Source organism: Dendrobates tinctorius, unplaced genomic scaffold (assembly GCF_039654945.1).
Source record: "Dendrobates tinctorius isolate UK_male_01 unplaced genomic scaffold, ASM3965494v1 ptg000160l, whole genome shotgun sequence".
Classification (NCBI taxonomy): domain Eukaryota; kingdom Metazoa; phylum Chordata; class Amphibia; order Anura; family Dendrobatidae; genus Dendrobates; species Dendrobates tinctorius.
The window spans coordinates 2384749-2401497 of record NW_027361827.1 but is presented as its reverse complement, the minus strand read 5'-3'; positions in this window follow the sequence as shown (position 1 = coordinate 2401497).

Sequence of the window (16749 nt, the reverse complement as noted above, 5' to 3'; positions counted from 1 at the left end):
AGAGTGGATTGAAATGGGTCATCTTGGAAAAGCAATCCACAACCACCCAGATAATAGTACAACCAGCCAACAATGGGAGATCAGTGATGAAGTCCATTGCAATATGCTAAAATGTATGTAGAAGGTACAGGCAAAGGAAGTGGATGACCAGAGGGAAGCTGTTTCAGGGTCTTGTTCTGGGTACAAGAGGGACAGGAAGAGGCGAAATCCGCAATATCCTTACTCAGGGTAGACCACCAATAATGTCGAGAGATGAGAAGGGTCGTTTTCCTCTGACCAGCATGCTCAGCTACCTTAGACAAATGACCCCACAGAAGAACCAGCTTACTGTCATATTCGGCCACATAAGTCTTACTGGAAGAGAGCTGGGACAAATCCTACTAAGCAACTGTAATAATTTTGGAGGGCTCAATGATGGGTTGTGCTCCTCCTCTTGGTCGGAAAACAGGAAAGATCTAGAGAGGGAGTCCGCCTTTATGTTTTATCTGCCGGACAAATATTGAGAGTGATGTCGAAGCAGACAAAAATCAGAGACCATCTGGCTAGTCGTGGGTTAAGTTGCTTTGCGGATGGCAGATATGCTAGATTCTAGTGGTCAGTGTATATAACCACTGAATGCATAGCTCCCTCTAGCAAGAAGCGCCACACCTCCAGAGCTAGTTTAATTGCTAACAGTTCGTTATCTCCAATAGAATAATTGGGTTCCAAAGAGGATAAGACTTTGGAAAAGAAGCTGCAGGTCACCATGCGGCCAGAGGAAAACTTCTGGGTAAGAAGGGCTTGTGACCCAGAAGAAGAAGCATCCACCTCCAGAAAGAGCTGTTTGTTGTTGTCCAGAAGATGCAGCAGATGAGCTGAGGAGAAAGTCTGTTTCAAAGACATGAAGGAATTCTCTGCTTCTAGAGACCATACCTTAGGATTGGCCCCGTTGTGGGTCAGGGCTGAAATAGGCGCCATCCCAGAGGAGAAATAAGGGATAAACTGGTGATAGTAGTTTGCGAAACAGAGGAACCACTGGATAGGTTTCAGACCATCAGGCCAAAGCCACTTCAAAACGGCAAACACTTTTTCAGGATCCATTTTCAGGCCGATCTCGGAGATTATGTACCCTAGAAAAGGAAGAGAGGTTTGCTAAAAAAAGGCAATTTTCAAATTTGGCGTACAAATGGTCCTTCATTAGCCTCTGCAGAACCTGGCAAACATCTCTTCAGTTTGAAGGCAAATCAGGAGAAAACACCAAAATATTTCCCAAGTACACCACGACACATGTGTAGAGAAGATGCCAGAATCTGTCATTCACTAGTTCTTGAAAGGATGTTGGTGCATTGCAGAGTCCAAACGGAATGACACGAAAATCATAGTAACCATCAAGAGCATTAGAGGTCAGTTTCCATTCATCTCCCAGGCAAATTCGGATCAGACTGTATGCTCCATGGCGGTCAAGTTCAGAGAAGACTCTGAACTAGTGTTGAGCGATACCATCCGATATTGAAAAATATTGGATCGGATTGGATCGGCCAATATCCAAAAAGTATCGGGTATCGCCGATTCCGATCCCGGAAGTCCCATTCAAGTCAATGGGACAGAAATATCGGAATTAAAAAAAACCCTTTCTTTCCTTGTAGGTTAATTCTACATGAAGAAAAACAACTAATAATAATGTAGAATGTATTGTGGGAGGTGTAGGAGACATTAAAGCCATAGAGGTTTAGCCCAATCAAATGGAATAGCAGTAATTTTTTTATTTTTAAAAGACGTTACAAAGATATTGACTATGTTAACCTCTTTTATATTTTGTCAGATATGTATGTTTCACTACTTCCATGCTCTTCACCTTCTTTTTTACTTCTCCCACACTTTCTCCTTCATCATCCTCAGCAGCAGCATCTTTTTCATCAACTTCTTCTTCACCTTATTCATCTTCTTCTTCTTCACCTTCTTCCTATTATTCTTTTTTTTTTACATTGTTCATATTCTTCTTATTCAACTATTATTCTTCTTCATATTCTACTTCTTCATCTTCTTCCTATTCTTCTTCTTCATCATTTTCTTATTTGTGACAGGCATTCCTGTGTTGTTATCTATAAAAGTTTGAAGATTACACCTTCCGTTCTGCCTGTCACAAAAGATTTACAATAGGATTTGTCCACGTTCAGTTTGACCTGCAGCAGCAGGTATTTTCCAGGGGCACCACGAGGAGGAACGGACTCACCCCCATACACTGCTTAGTCTTCTTCTGCTTCTAATTTAGATAATATCATTTGCTCTGATTTTTAGTCTTATGCTTAATGTTCTTCTGCTTTTGATTTTTCTGCTTCTTGGTCTTCTGTCTCTTGTTGTTCTGCATCTTTGTGGTTGTCTTCATGTTCTTTGTCCTTTTGGTCATCTTCTTCAGGGTCATCTTTTTGGTCTTCTTCGGTGTGGTCTTCAGGGTCGTCGTCTTCAGGGTCGTCATCAGGGAGTTCCAGAGTGAGAACCAAAAACCATTTCCACAAGGTCGAACTTGGAAAAGTAGCAGAAGGTACAAGAAGGCTGAGGAACTGCCTTGAACCAGCTGACGGTACTGGAACCCGGGTGGTTAGCAGAAGGAACAAGAGCAAATGGAACTAGCGAGGACCAGCTGACGGTGCTGGAACCCGGAGGGGCAGCATAAGGAACAAGAGCCAATGGCACAACCGTGGACCAGCTGACGGTGCTGGAACACGGTTACTAAGCAGGAGGTACCTGTGCTACAAAGCACTACCAAGGACCAGCAGACGTTGCTGGATCTCGGATACCGAGAAGGAGGCACCTAGGCCAAAGGCACTGCCAAGAACCAGCTGACGGTGCTGGAACCCGGATGGGTAGCAGAAGCTGCAAGAACAAATGGAACTAGCGAGGACCAGCTGACGGTGCTGGAACCCGGAGGGGCAGCCGAAGGAACAAGAGCCAATGGCACAACCATGGACCAGCTGACGGTGCTGGAACACGGTTTCTAAGCAGGAGGCACCTGTGCTACAAAGCATTACCAAGGACCACCAGACGTTGCTGGAACTCGGATACCGAAAAGGAGGCACCTAGGCCAAAGGCACTGCCGAGAACCAGCTGATGGTGCTGGAACCCGGATGGGTAGCAGAAGCTGCAAGAGCCAATGGAACTAGCGAGGACCAGCTGTCGGTGCTGGAACCCAGAGGGGCAGCAGAAGGAACAAGAGCCAATGGCACAACCGTGGACCAGCTGACGGTGCTGGAACACGGTTTCTAAGCAGGAGGTACCTGTGCTACAAAGCACTACCAAGGACCAGCAGACATTGCTGGAACTCGGATCCCGAGAAGGAGGCACCTCGGCCAAAGGCACTGCCGAGAACCAGCTGATGGTGCTGGAACCCGGATGGGTTGCAGAAGGTACCCATGATAAACAAAGTTGCAAGGCCGTGAGCAGGCCGCAGTTACCGAAACCCACAGTCCTTCAGAGGGTGCTTGTCCTATTGGCACTACGGAACCAGCCTTTATTACCAGAACCCGCAGCCCACATAGGAAGCACCTAAACTGCAGGCATGATAGACTCGGCTAACCTGACCGCAGCACGACCGGACAACGAGTCGGTGGCAAAGTGACGTTGACACTACCCGGAAACAGCAGGTGTGCTGGAACCAGGCTGGGCAGGAGGGAGTACCCGTGCCAAAGACACTGCCGAGAACCAGCTGACTGTGCTGGAACCCGGATGAGTAGCAGAAGCTACAAGAGTCAATGGAACTACCGAGAACCAGCTGACGGTGCTGGAACCCAGAGTGGCAGCTGAAGGAGCAGGAGCCAATGGCACAACCATGGACCAGCTGACGGTACTGGAACGCGGTTTCTAAGCAGGAGGTACCTGTGCTACAAAGCACTACCAAGGACCAGCAGATGTTGCTGGAACTCGGATACCGAGAAGGAGGCACCTCGGCCCAAGGCACTGCTGAGAACCAGCTGACGGTGCTGGAACCCGGATGGGTAGCAGAAGGTACCCACGATAATCAAAGTTGCAAGGCCGCGAGCAGGCTGCAGTTACCGAAACCCACAGTTCTACAGGGGGTGCTTGTCCTATTGGCACTACGGAACCAGCCTTTATTACCAGAACCCGCAGCCCACATAGGAAGCATCTAAACTGCAGGCACCATAGACACGGCTAACCCAACCGCAACACGACAGGACAACGTATTGGTGGCAAAGTGATGTTGACACTGCCCGGAAACAGCAGGCGTGCTGGAACCAGGATGGGCAGGAGGGAGTACCAGTGCCAAAGACACTTCTGAGCAGCAACTGGCGATGTTGGAGCCCAGGGTCAATCAGGGTGTAGGCTGAGGCCTAATTTCATCAAGTTTAATATCTGTTGTAGACTACTACTGATTTTAAACCTGCTCCAACTAGGCCTCTGGCTCCACTCTGTCTCTAGTATTTCCCCTGGCCTCCAACCCTGCCAGTTGCTGCTCAGAAGTGGCATCTACACAATCAACACTTGTTCCTGTGTTACTGTGGTTCAGCAACGTCAGCTGTTCCCCTGATGTGTGTCCGGCAATGTCTCCTGCTCTGTCCACATTCCCACTACTAGTAGTGGGAATGTAGACAGAGCAGGAGACATTGCCAGACACACATCTGGGGTTCAGCTGACGTTACTGAACCCCAGTAACACAGGAACAAGTGTTGATTGTGCAGACGCCACTTCTGAGCAGCAACTGGTGGGGTTGGAGGCCAGGGGAAATACTAGAGACAGAGTGGAGCCAGAGGCCTAGTTGGAGCACGTTTGAAATCAGTTGTAGTGTGAATGTGGAGGCAGCAGGAGATATTGCCGTCCACACAGCAGGGGAGCAGCTGGCATTACTGAACCCCACTAACACTGAAGCATGTGTTTCTCTCTGTGCAGATGGCACTTCCAAGCAACAACTGGCTGTGTTGAAGCCAAGGATCAGTCATGGAGCAGGCTGAGGCCTAATTGCAGCAAGTTTTATAAGTGATGTAGTTTGAATGTGGAGGCAGCAGGAGATATTGACGTCCACACAGCAGGGGAGCAGCTGGCATTACTGAACCCCACTAACACTGGAGCATGTGTTTCTCTCTGTGCAGACGGCACTTCCAAGCAACAACTGGCTGTGTTGAAGCCCAGGATCAGTAATGGAGCAGGCTGAGGCCTAATTGTAGCAAGTTTCAGTGGTGCTGAAGTGTGACCGGCGCACAGTGCGACTTGTTTGCGCCTGATGCAGCTGGTACTCCATTACTGCTGCCTGCTGCTCACACAACTGCTCCAACATATGTAACGTTGAATTCCACCTGGTGGGTAGGTCACATATGATGCGATGTTCCGGAAGGCGTAATCGGCGCTGCAGAGCTGCAAGGCGCGATCTTGCCTTGCTGGAACACCGCAAGTGAGCGCACTCTATGCGGACCTTGTGCAGCAGTGCATCAAGATCCGGATAGTCCCTCAGAAAGCTCTGCACGGCCAAGTTCAGCACATGTGCCAGACATGGGATGTGAGTGAGGTTGCCTAGGCCCAGAGCTGCCACCAGATTTCGGCCATTGTCACACACTACCAAGCCTGGCTGGAGATTCGCTGGCAGAAACCACACATCGCTCTCCTGTTTGATGGCATTCCAGAGCTCCTGCGCTGTGTGGCTTTGATTCCCCAAAGAAATTAATTTCAGTAAGGCCTGTTGACGTTTGGCCACGGCTGTGCTCATATCGGTCGTAACAGGCTCCTGCAGCGCTGATTCTGAGGAACTTGAGAAGGAGGAGGAGTCAATGTGTACAGACTGGATTCCTGCAATCCGTGGAGTTGGCAGAACACATACAGCGCCACTCTCCAGATCTGTACCCGGCTCCACAACATTGACCCATTGGGCAGTGAGGGAAAGGTATCGTCCCTGTCCATGATTACTGGTCCACGCATCGGTGGTCAGGTGGACCTTGCTACTGACGGTGTTTAGTAGCGCATGTTTTATTTTTCCCTCCACATGCTTTTGCACAGCAGGGACGGCTTGCCTGCTGAAATAAAAGTGGCTGGGCACGATGTATTGTGGGACTGCCAATGCCATGAAGTTCCGGGAGGTGTCAGTCTCCACCAGCCTGAATGAGAGCATTTCAAGGGCCAGTAGTTTGGCAATGCCAGCATTCAGAGCCTGTGCTCGGGGATGGTTTGCCGAGTATGGCCACCTTTTATCCCATGCCTGTGCTACCAATGGCTGTAGAGTGGCCTGGGAGTGTGAGGATGACTGGGAATGTGGTGCTGTGGGTGGAATGTCACTGGGTCTCCGGACAACAGTGCCAGAGGTTCTTCCTTGGCGATCCTATGAGGAAGCCGAACCAGCTGTGCATGAGCTGGAGGAAGAGGCCCCAACATGAGCTGAAGAGGTGGTAGGTGGTGCTGTACGTTGGCCTACGTCTTCAGTGTGTCTGTGTAACTCCAGCTCGTGGTTGGTCCGCACATGTTTCCACATATTTGTGGTATTGAGGTTGCTGACATTTTTCCCTCTTTTGACTTTCTGATGACACAGCTTGCATTTGACAAAGCAAATGTCATCTGCAACTATGTCAAAAAAGGACCACGCACTGCAAGTCTTGGGAGCACCCGTTTCGGCTTTTGGAAGAGGAATGCTCCTAATGGGTGCCGAAGTGGAGGCTACAGGCAACCAAGTCTGCCCCCTCCCTCTCCCTCCTGTTTTGGCCGTTCGGGGAATCTCTTCCTCAGAGCTGCTCCCACCACCTTCCTGTTCCTCACGCCATGATGGGTCAAGGACATCATCATCTACACTCCCCTCTTCAAACACCTGCTTCTCCTGGGTAGTCTCGCCAGCACCATACGAACCAGAAAGTGGCACCTGAGTCTCGTCATCATCTGATGCGTACTGAGGTGTGCTGGCCATAGGCACTGGCCCACCCGCCTCTTCAGATTCAGAGGGACAAAGAAGTTGCGCATCACTGCATACTCCCTCTTCTTCACATTCTTGAATGCTGCTTGGCTGGCCCACTCTTACAAAGCCAACAGATTCAGAGAACAGAAGTAGAGACTGTGATGACTCCTGTCCAGGGCTCTCTGACTGCCAGGGCACTTTGGTAGGTGGTGAGGAGACAGATGGTTGCTCTTCAGTGCTCTGGCCCTGAGAGGACGTGGAAGTCATTGAAGTCGATGCGTTAGCTGCCATCCATCCGAAAACGGCTTCAATTTGTTCCTCCCGCAGCAGTGGGGTACGGCGAGGTCCTACAAAGCTGCGCATAAAGGACTGTTGCCAGGTAAAACTGGGGGATGCTGACTCACTGGTGCCCGCAGCAGGCACAGAATCCCCACGTCCTCTCCCTGCTGAAACTCCACGCCCACGACCACGTGCCTTACTCCCTGCCTTCTTCATCTTGGTAGACTGATAAAGATAGGCAGAAAAGTACAAAGGGGGGGCTTAGTGTGCTTATTCCTGAACAGCTGCTAACAGGTATAAGAAACACTAATTTTATAAAGTGTGTGTGTGGACTACACTTTAATATGAGCTAATGTGGCCTACACAACTGTCAAATGGAGTTTTTGGTGAACTTTTTTTGTTTTGTTTTTTTTAAAAAAAACTAAAAGGGAGTAACCAAAGATTTGAAAGCGATAGTATCACAAACTTTTTGGAGCTATTACAATGCAGGAAGGTAACCTACAATGCAAAAGATGAGGCTCCAAAAAATAGGGTAATACTAATCTGGCTGCAGCTGAAGGACACAGGCCAGAAAAAAGGCTCCTCTATCTACTCCTATATAGTGTTTGCAACCAACCAATGTAGATGGATACGGATGGATGCACACTAATAGGAGAATGAAAAATGAGCTGCAATAAAAGAAAAATATGTGTGAGGCAGTGACGAACGCTGAGCGGCCTACAACCAGACGTAGCTGTAGGACACACTACAGCGTGAGCTGCACTCACACACAGAGACCTCTCAGACAGCCGTGAACAGTGCAGATAAGTGGGCACTATCACTGAAAGGCTGCAGAAAGGCTCCGCTGTCTACTCCTATAGTGTTTGCAATGAACGTATATGGATACGGATGGATGCACACTAATAGGAGAATAAAAAATGAGCTGCAATAAAAGAAAAATATGTGTGAGGCAGTGACGCACGCCGGGCGGCCTACAACCAGACGTAGCTGCAGGACATACTACTCAGCATGAGCTGCACTCACACACAGAGACCTCTCAGACAGCCGTGAACAGTGCAGCAAACTGGGCACTAGCACTGAAAGGCTGCAGAGAGGCTCCGCTGTCTACTCCTATAGTGTTTGCAACCAACGTATATGGATACAGATGGATGCACACTAATAGGAGAATGAAAAATGAGCAGCAAATAAAGAAAAATATTTATGAGGCAGTGACACACGCTGAGCAGCCTACAACCAGACGTGGCTGCAGGACACACTACTCAGCGTGAGCTGCACTCACACAGACCTTGCAGACAGCTGTGAACACTGCTGCAAGGCAAAAGAAAGCTACAGTGGTGGATTATGCAGCCTGGGTAAAGCACACTATCATTGTGAAAATCGCTATCTCTAACTGTCCCTCACAGTCTTGAACAGCAGCCTGTCCCTAACTGAATTCACAGCAGAGTGAACCCGAAATGACGGCGGCGGCTTTAATAGTGCATCATGACATCATTTCAGCAGCCAATCACAGCCATGCCATTAGTTAACATGCCTACATGCCTAACAGGATGTGTCCACACTTCTGAGGATTGTCATTGGCTGAATCAAATCAAACTGGCTCATAGCATTATAGGAACTTCCGATTCCGGTATTCGATATGCTAAAAGTATCGGAACTCAGTGAATATCGGCCGATACCCGATAATTGCGGTATCGTAATGCTCAACACTACTCTGAACCCTTTTAAACTATGGAACAGCTCAGAGATGACCAGCAGAGGGTATTCATTTTTTACCTTAATCAGATTCAATCCCTATAATCGATACAGGGTCAAAGTGCACCGTCCTTCTTTACAAAAAAGAATACTGCTCCAGACAGGGAGGATGATTTCTAGATAAAACCCATGGCAAGGTTCTCCTCAATATATTCAGACAAAGCATGGGTCTTAGCCTGTGACAGGGAGAAGCTGGAGAAGTCGAACCTTGGGCAGGATTAATGGAAGCAAGGCAACCCTCATGACCATCTTGACCCCAGCAAAGTACTTCTCCGGTCTTCCAGTCTAAGACAGGCTTGTGTCTCTGCAGCCATGGCAGACCTAGAAGCAGAGGGTGAGACAGACTGAACACCACATAAAGAGGAATCTTTTCCAAGTGTATCATTCCTACCCAAAGTTTCACTGGTTCAGTGACAGAAAGGATGGCCTCAGAGAGAGTTCTTCCATCCACTGATGAAATCACCAACAGATCCTGTAGACATTTGACCGGGATCTTTTATCGCTCTATGAGGACCTGTTGGATGAACTTACCTTAAGACCCAGAGTCCAGGTAGGCTGATTCAACAAAATGGATGTTGCCACAGGAAACAGCTAATGTCAAAGACAGTGATGGAGAGGGGTAATACTTACTCAGAGTGGCCTCCTCAACAGACCCTAGGCTCTCTCAGGACAGGAGCAGATGACATGCCCGGAACTGCCACAATAGAGGCACCTAAACCCGGAATGGCAGACCTCCTGGCTATGCTTGGCCATCGTCACCTTGTCCAATTGCATAGGCTTTGGGGAGGAAGCTGAGGCTTCCTGTAAGACCATCTTTTGAAAGGTAGGTGCCAGGTGTAAGGCTCTTCTTTCACAGGTCATCTCCCTGGAGCGCCCTTGGAACTTGATGTTAGTTTGTGCAGCTAGAGACACTAGGTCAGCTAGTGAGGTGGGTATGTCGCGACCTGCCAGCTCACCTTCTGATTCACCCAGAAAGGCCTTCCCAGAAGGCGGCCACCAGTGCTTCATTATTCCAGGTGAGTTTAGACGAGAGTGTGCAGAAACGTACAGCATACTGGCCCATTGTGAGGTTTCCCTGACACAGATGGAGAAGAGAAGAGACTGCAAGTCCGGGCTCATCAAAAACCTTCCTGAAAGTCTCTAGGAAGGACTGGAAATTCGATACAAGGGGATCCCCTTTCTCCCATAGGGGATTGAGTCAAGCCAAAGCCTCATCCGAGAAATAGGACGTGATGAAAGCTACTTTGGCCTGATCGAAGATGAACAGATGAGCCAGCAGTGTGAAGTGCACTGTGCACTGACTAATAAACCCCGATATAGGGCAGGGTTTCCCCCATAGCATTGGGTCACAGGCAGACGGGGTGCGGAACCAGGCACATAGCTGGCAGGCTGTTGGATCACGGCAGAGGTAGTCGCAGCTTGAGTAGGAGCAGGTGCTACCAGAGTTGTCAATGCATCCAGGTGGGTGGTTACAGTCCATAGGAAGGAGAGAATTTTATCCTGCTGATCCTTCTGGTGGGAGACCTCCAGATACAGGTCTGAGAAAGGAGATGTTTGGGAGCCAGCAGATTCCATGGCCTGTGCAAACTGTAATGGGTTTGGTGTTGGACCAATGTGCCTGGACCAAAAGAAAGTCTGGAAGGACATGACTAGGAGCCTCACCCAATCAGGAAGGCCCAGTAGATGCAGGAACTACGAATGCAGACGGGATCGGCTTATGTACAGATGAGCACTGGCAGGTGCAGGCTGGACTGGCTGATAGAAAGGCAGACACGGCTGATAGACAGGTATACGAGCACTGGGACCTGAGAAGTTAGAAGAGTGGTAGAAACAAACATACAACGTTGCACATGCACCTCCAACTAGGTAGAGGTGCCTTAAATAATAAGGTGTGCTCGGTCCATTTAAGACAAGGGGACCGCGCGTGCCCTAAACACAGTGCCCTCGGATCTGAGAGTAGTGCCAACCTCCGCAGTCAGGAAAATGAAAGCATAGGCACCATACTAGGGATTCCTAGCATTCTCCAAGTGGTTGGACTTGTTTTTCACAATGCTTTGTTGTTTTTTGTGGTGTGAACCACTGGTTGGTGGTGTTTTAAATGTAATTAATAAAAATTATATCTTTTATGGGGTTTCTTTATGATTCTTGAACTTGATTTGATACCCTGGATTGCTATATATTTGGTTAAATTTCTGATTCTGGTTTAGCATGGCTATTTTTCTTTCTGGTCCGATCAGTTCAGATTTGTGGTTGGAGGACGCAAATCAGGCCTTTAGTATTGATGGAACACACGATAAAAACAATGGTACCCTAACTCTTAAAAATCTGTTTAATGAGGTTTATGTGGGGTATAAGGAATATTTAAAATCATGGCGGGAGATTGAAACCTTGAAGAATTATATAAAAAATAGGATAATTCCTAGGGAACTGAAAATCGATCTCAGCCCCTCTCTAAGAATATCATCCCATGAACTACTAAATTTATAGTTAAAGGAATCTATTGATTCATCCCTACAATTCATGCAATTATTATTGTCTGAGGAAGAGAAATTACTTGAAAAGTCTACCAGTAATCTGAATAAATTGATTGAACACATTTTAAAATTTAAATCAGGTCCAGATTTCAATAGAAGGGAGGGTCTTCTACAAACATCAGTAGAAAAATATCAAGCCCTCCTGAACTAAAGGAAACAGTTACAGTTACAGAGATATGTGGAAAATTTTGGAGAAAATCAGGCATATAATTTCCAAAGGCAGAGACCATCAGAGGTTTCATCCTCAGACATTGATACCTCAGATACGGACAGGACGGAGACATCTATTAGAGGGGCACAATCATTTAGTGGTGCACCACCAAAACAGAGATGGCAAACCTCAACAGGAAGATATGGAAAAAGGGGGAGGGGTTACAGAATTGGAGATGGGATGACAAAAAGGTCATTTTCAACCCCCTCGGTCACACCTACACCTGCCTCCTCCTCTTCTTCCTCTTTTTGGAGCAGGGTGCAAAGACAGGTTTCAATCTTAGAACTAAGTTCAATTAGAGGACAAATCATAAACTTTTCATTGAACCCTCTCTCTAGGGATGAATTTACGTGTTGCAAAAGGGTTTAAACTTTGTACCGACAAATTACTTCAATTGTTTTGAGTGGATTAAAGACCTGAATCTATTTTGTTGAAAGTTGAAGTGGAGAAAATTCTTTATACATATTTATCGTGAGGAATGTGATCAGCAAGGTCTCCAGGAGGAGGATTTGGAAGGGTATCAGGCGTTGCTTGGTCTCCTCAGAGGGTTAAAGAATAAAAGTGTAAGGATGCCCCCACAGGGGAATACAAATAATATTGACATCTTTCTGCAATTAGTAGAGAGGGACTTGCGGAAAATCAAGGTGTCTGATTTAAACTTGGAACACAAGCTGACAGAAAAAGAAAGATTGGCGCTAGAAAAATTGAGAAAGAATGATCAGATAATAATCAAATCATCTGATAAAGGTGGCAATTTAGTGGATCATTCTGATTACACTAGGATGTGCAACACTATTCTTCAAGATGGAAATATTTATGAGGTATTAAAATATGACCCGATGGGCCCCTATAAAGTTAATTTGAAACAACTCCTTGATGGAGCCTTTGTATGTGGTCTTATCTCTAAAAATGAATATGATTTTTTGTTACCAACATTTCCCCTGGTGGTGACCTTCTACACGCTGCCTAAAATACATAAGGGCTTAAACCCATTAAAAGGACAACCAATTGTATCCGGGGTCGATTCGTTGACTCAAAATTGTGGTTTATATATAGATGAAATTCTTCTTCTATTTGTGATCTCTATCCTCTCCTACTTAAGAGATACTGCTGATTTGCTACAAAAACTTGAGGGTCTCCATGTTGAAAAACATATGTGGTTAACATCAATAGACGTGGAAGCCCTCTGTAGCAACATACCACACAATGCAGATAATAAACGTGTTAATAACTTCCTTACACAAAGATCAGTAGCTTGCAGGGAACACAAAGAATTTGCTATCTCTCTCCTTAGGTTTACTCTCTCCCATGATCCATTCACCTTCAATGGAAAGTACTACCACCAGCTCAGGGGCACTGCGATGGGGAGTCCCTGTGCCCCATCATCTGCAAACTTGTTCCTGAGCTGGTGGGAGGAAATATTGGTCTTTAATAATAATAATAATAATAATAATCTTTATGTTGATATAGCGCTAACATATTCCGCAGTGCTTTACAGTTTGCACACATTATCATCACTGTCCCTGATGGGGCTCACAATCTAAATTCCCTATCAGTATGTAATTAGGGAAGATATCAAATGGTGGCACGAATTTGTAGCCATTTGGACAGGCACAAAGGATCAGTTTGAACAACTCATTAGGGAACTAAATGTTAATGAGATTGGCCTGGGGTTCACATCAGAAATTCATAAGGATGAAATAGCATTCCTGGATGTGAATATAAAAAAGAACTTGATGGTAGTCTATCAACCAGCATCTACCGCAAACCAACAAGTACCAATAGTCTCTTGAATTGGAATAGCCATCATCCGATTCCTCTTAAAAGGGGAATCCCCAAGGGCCAATTTTTAAGATTATGGAGAAATTGTTCTAACATCAAGATGTTCCACAGTCAGGCGGGGGATATGTACAACAGATTCAGGGAAAAGGGGTATCCCGGGCATGTTCTCAATACACCATATAAATTTGCGGAAAAAGAGGAGAGACAAAATCTGTTGCAGAAATGGGATAGATTAAAAGAGACCCCAAATGAAATCACCAGAATTATAGGTACATTCGATCATCAACATCATATTGTTAGATATATAATTAGAAGACACTGGGACATTCTTAAAATGGGTCTGGATCTTAAAGATGTTATAGGGGAACGCCCTAATATCACCTTTAGAAAAGAGAAGTTCCTGAAAGATATGCTGGTACACAGCCATTACAGGAGACCAGCAGTAATGGGGATATGGTTTGACAGGAAATCCTGTGGTTTTTATAGATGTGGAAATTGCCATAGTGTATGTGTAGATGGATGAAACCCAATAAATCATTTAAAAGCTGTTCTACGGGAAAGTAATTTTATCAGAGAGATTTCTCTAATTGTAAAACCATGGGGGTGGCATAAATGGCCACCTGCCCCTGTCCCAAGGACTATATTGGAAAAACAAAGCGAGAATTCCACAGAAGAGTCGGTGAGCATATGGAAGATATAAGAAATAATATGGACACTTCCTTGGTCAGACATATGAGGCTATACCATCAGTTGACATGGACGATATTAAATTCATGATAATTGAGGTTGTAAAATTGAATCCTAGAGGTGGAAATTTAGACAGGGCCATTCTAAAAAGAGGATGTGAATGGACATTCAGGGTAGATGCCCTTGCCCCTAATGGTATAAAGAACAATTGTCGCTTGCCTGCTTTCTGAAGGCTAGTTTTTTTCTCTCCTCCTCCCCTTTTTTCCTTATGGACTATGATTATTGAATTAGGAAACTAGCTATCCTTGATTTTGTTTTTTCCGCATTTATTAGGGGTACACAGATTACTGTGAAATATCATGTGATTAATGTCTTCCTTTTTAATGACCCGCTTGGTCTATTCCTGCTTTTATTATCTTTATCTCCTCCATACTTGATGTGAGTTTTTTCTACATATATGACCATGAAGGGATCTGTTGGTAGGTTGCACATTTGGGATAGAAGTGAGGACTACACAGAGATGATTGGTCTGAATGCGCAAAGTGCCCTGTGTGTCCATTTGTCCATGAGCGGCAGCTGTGCGGCATGTTGTTCCCCGGATCATGCGCAGTGTATAGGGCCTCTGGGGTTACTGTGGACAAGAGTTCATCTTTGGTTGTGATATGGCTGGGGCATGCGTGGTGATGGATATATTTGTGATACACCGCAAACCGGAAGTGGATTAGCCTAGAACGCGAGTAAAATGGCTGTGTGCTCCACACAGAATATTCGCAGTGAAGGTATATCCACCACAAACCAGAAGTAGATCCTTTAGCTTCCGTGTGGTTCAGTTTGGAGTGCAAAGAATGGCCATGCACTCCATGCAGCGTGTGCGCAGTGGAGATTCACCCACGGTGCATCGGTATATCCATCTATGCAGGGAGGGGGACGGCCCCATATGCGATATAGCGGGATAATTAAATGGAGGTTAGTAGATCGGCGTCAACACATCATATTTAATCGAGACACGTGCTATTATATCAGGCCTCTTGATGAGCTAGAGGGGCGAAATGCATTGAGGCGGAGACTATGGAAAGGGAGTGGCATCTCGTCAGATGAGTACCATGTTTACTTATATACCATGATCTTTGATTGCTATACACGTGGCAGCTACCATGAAAATCAGTCCATATTTGAGGAGTTTTCTGTTTATGGATTGATCATCTAAGATTTACTGTGTCAAGGTGCACCTTTGAAGAAATTATTGAAATTTTTGGGATTTATATCCATTTGTTAATTGTGTGATTGGGATAGATGGTACAAAGGTCTACTCAATAGAGTCTTTCCTTTATATTTAATTACATTCCATTTAAATTATCTCTGTGTCTTTACACTTGTTTTTATCATTTTTTCATACACCCTAGATGTGGATCCATATCTTGGAAAAATAAAATCAATTTATCTATTTTTTATGGTTCACGAATGGAAGTTTATGGATAAGACATTGACCATAACAACTTAAATTATCTATGATTGCCACCAATGCCACAAGTGTTCTCTATTGGTTTTAAAAACTATCTTGGGGGTTAGGGTCTCCTTAGGTGTAGGAGCAATCTATGTCTAGGAACAGGGATTCCCTTATTTACTTATCTTGGGAGGGGGACCTTCAAGTGACTGTAGGGTATATCTAGGGACCCTAGGGGCAGTCATCGTTGAGTGGGGGCACCAAAACGCTTTCCCCTAAGGTGCCAACCTCTGCAGTTAGGAAGGTGAACACATAGGCATCATACTAGGGATTCCTAGCATTCTACAAGTGGTTGGGTTTGTTTTTCACAGTGGTTTTGTTGTTTTTTTGTGGTGTGAACCACTAGTTGGTAGTGTTTCAAATGTAACTAATAAAAGTTACATCTTTTATGGGGTTTCTTTATGATTCTTGATCTGAGAGTAGTGCTCAGAACCTGGGCAACCACAGGAGGATGAGGACAGTGTACTGGGCTGTGGCGGTGAGAGTGTCAGCATCTCTGCCAGGGAAGATTGTGCAGAGACGCTGGCGTTACAATAAACTTGAAACAAATGAATAAAAACATTAACCCCTTTACCCCCCAAGCCTGTTTTCACCTTCCTGACCAGGCCAAATTCTGCAATTCTGACCAATGTCACTTTATAAGGTAATAACTCTGGAATGCTTCAATGCATCCCACTGATTCTGAGGCTGATTTCTCGTGACATCATGTACTTCATGATAGTGGTCAAATATGTTTGGTATGACTTGCATTTATTTGTGAAAAAAATGGAAATTTGGCAAACAAAATTTTAAATTTTTGTAGTGTTATCGTTGTGGTTTATTACGATTGTTTGTTTTTTTAATCTCATTCTTTCTTTTACTATTTCTGGAAAATGGAATTTTCCTTTCCTGTTATATTACTGAAATTTTCTAATTAAAGAATATATAAAAAAAATTTAAATTTTTAAATTTTCAAACTTTTAATTTTTAGGAGTTATGTCATACAAAATTAACTATTAACTATAGATAAAATATACCACATGTCTGCTTTACATCAGCACAATTTTTGAAGCATAATTTTTTGTTAGGAAGTTAGAAGGGTTAAAAGTTGACTAGCAATTACTCATTTTTCAAACAAAATTTACTAAATCTTTATTTT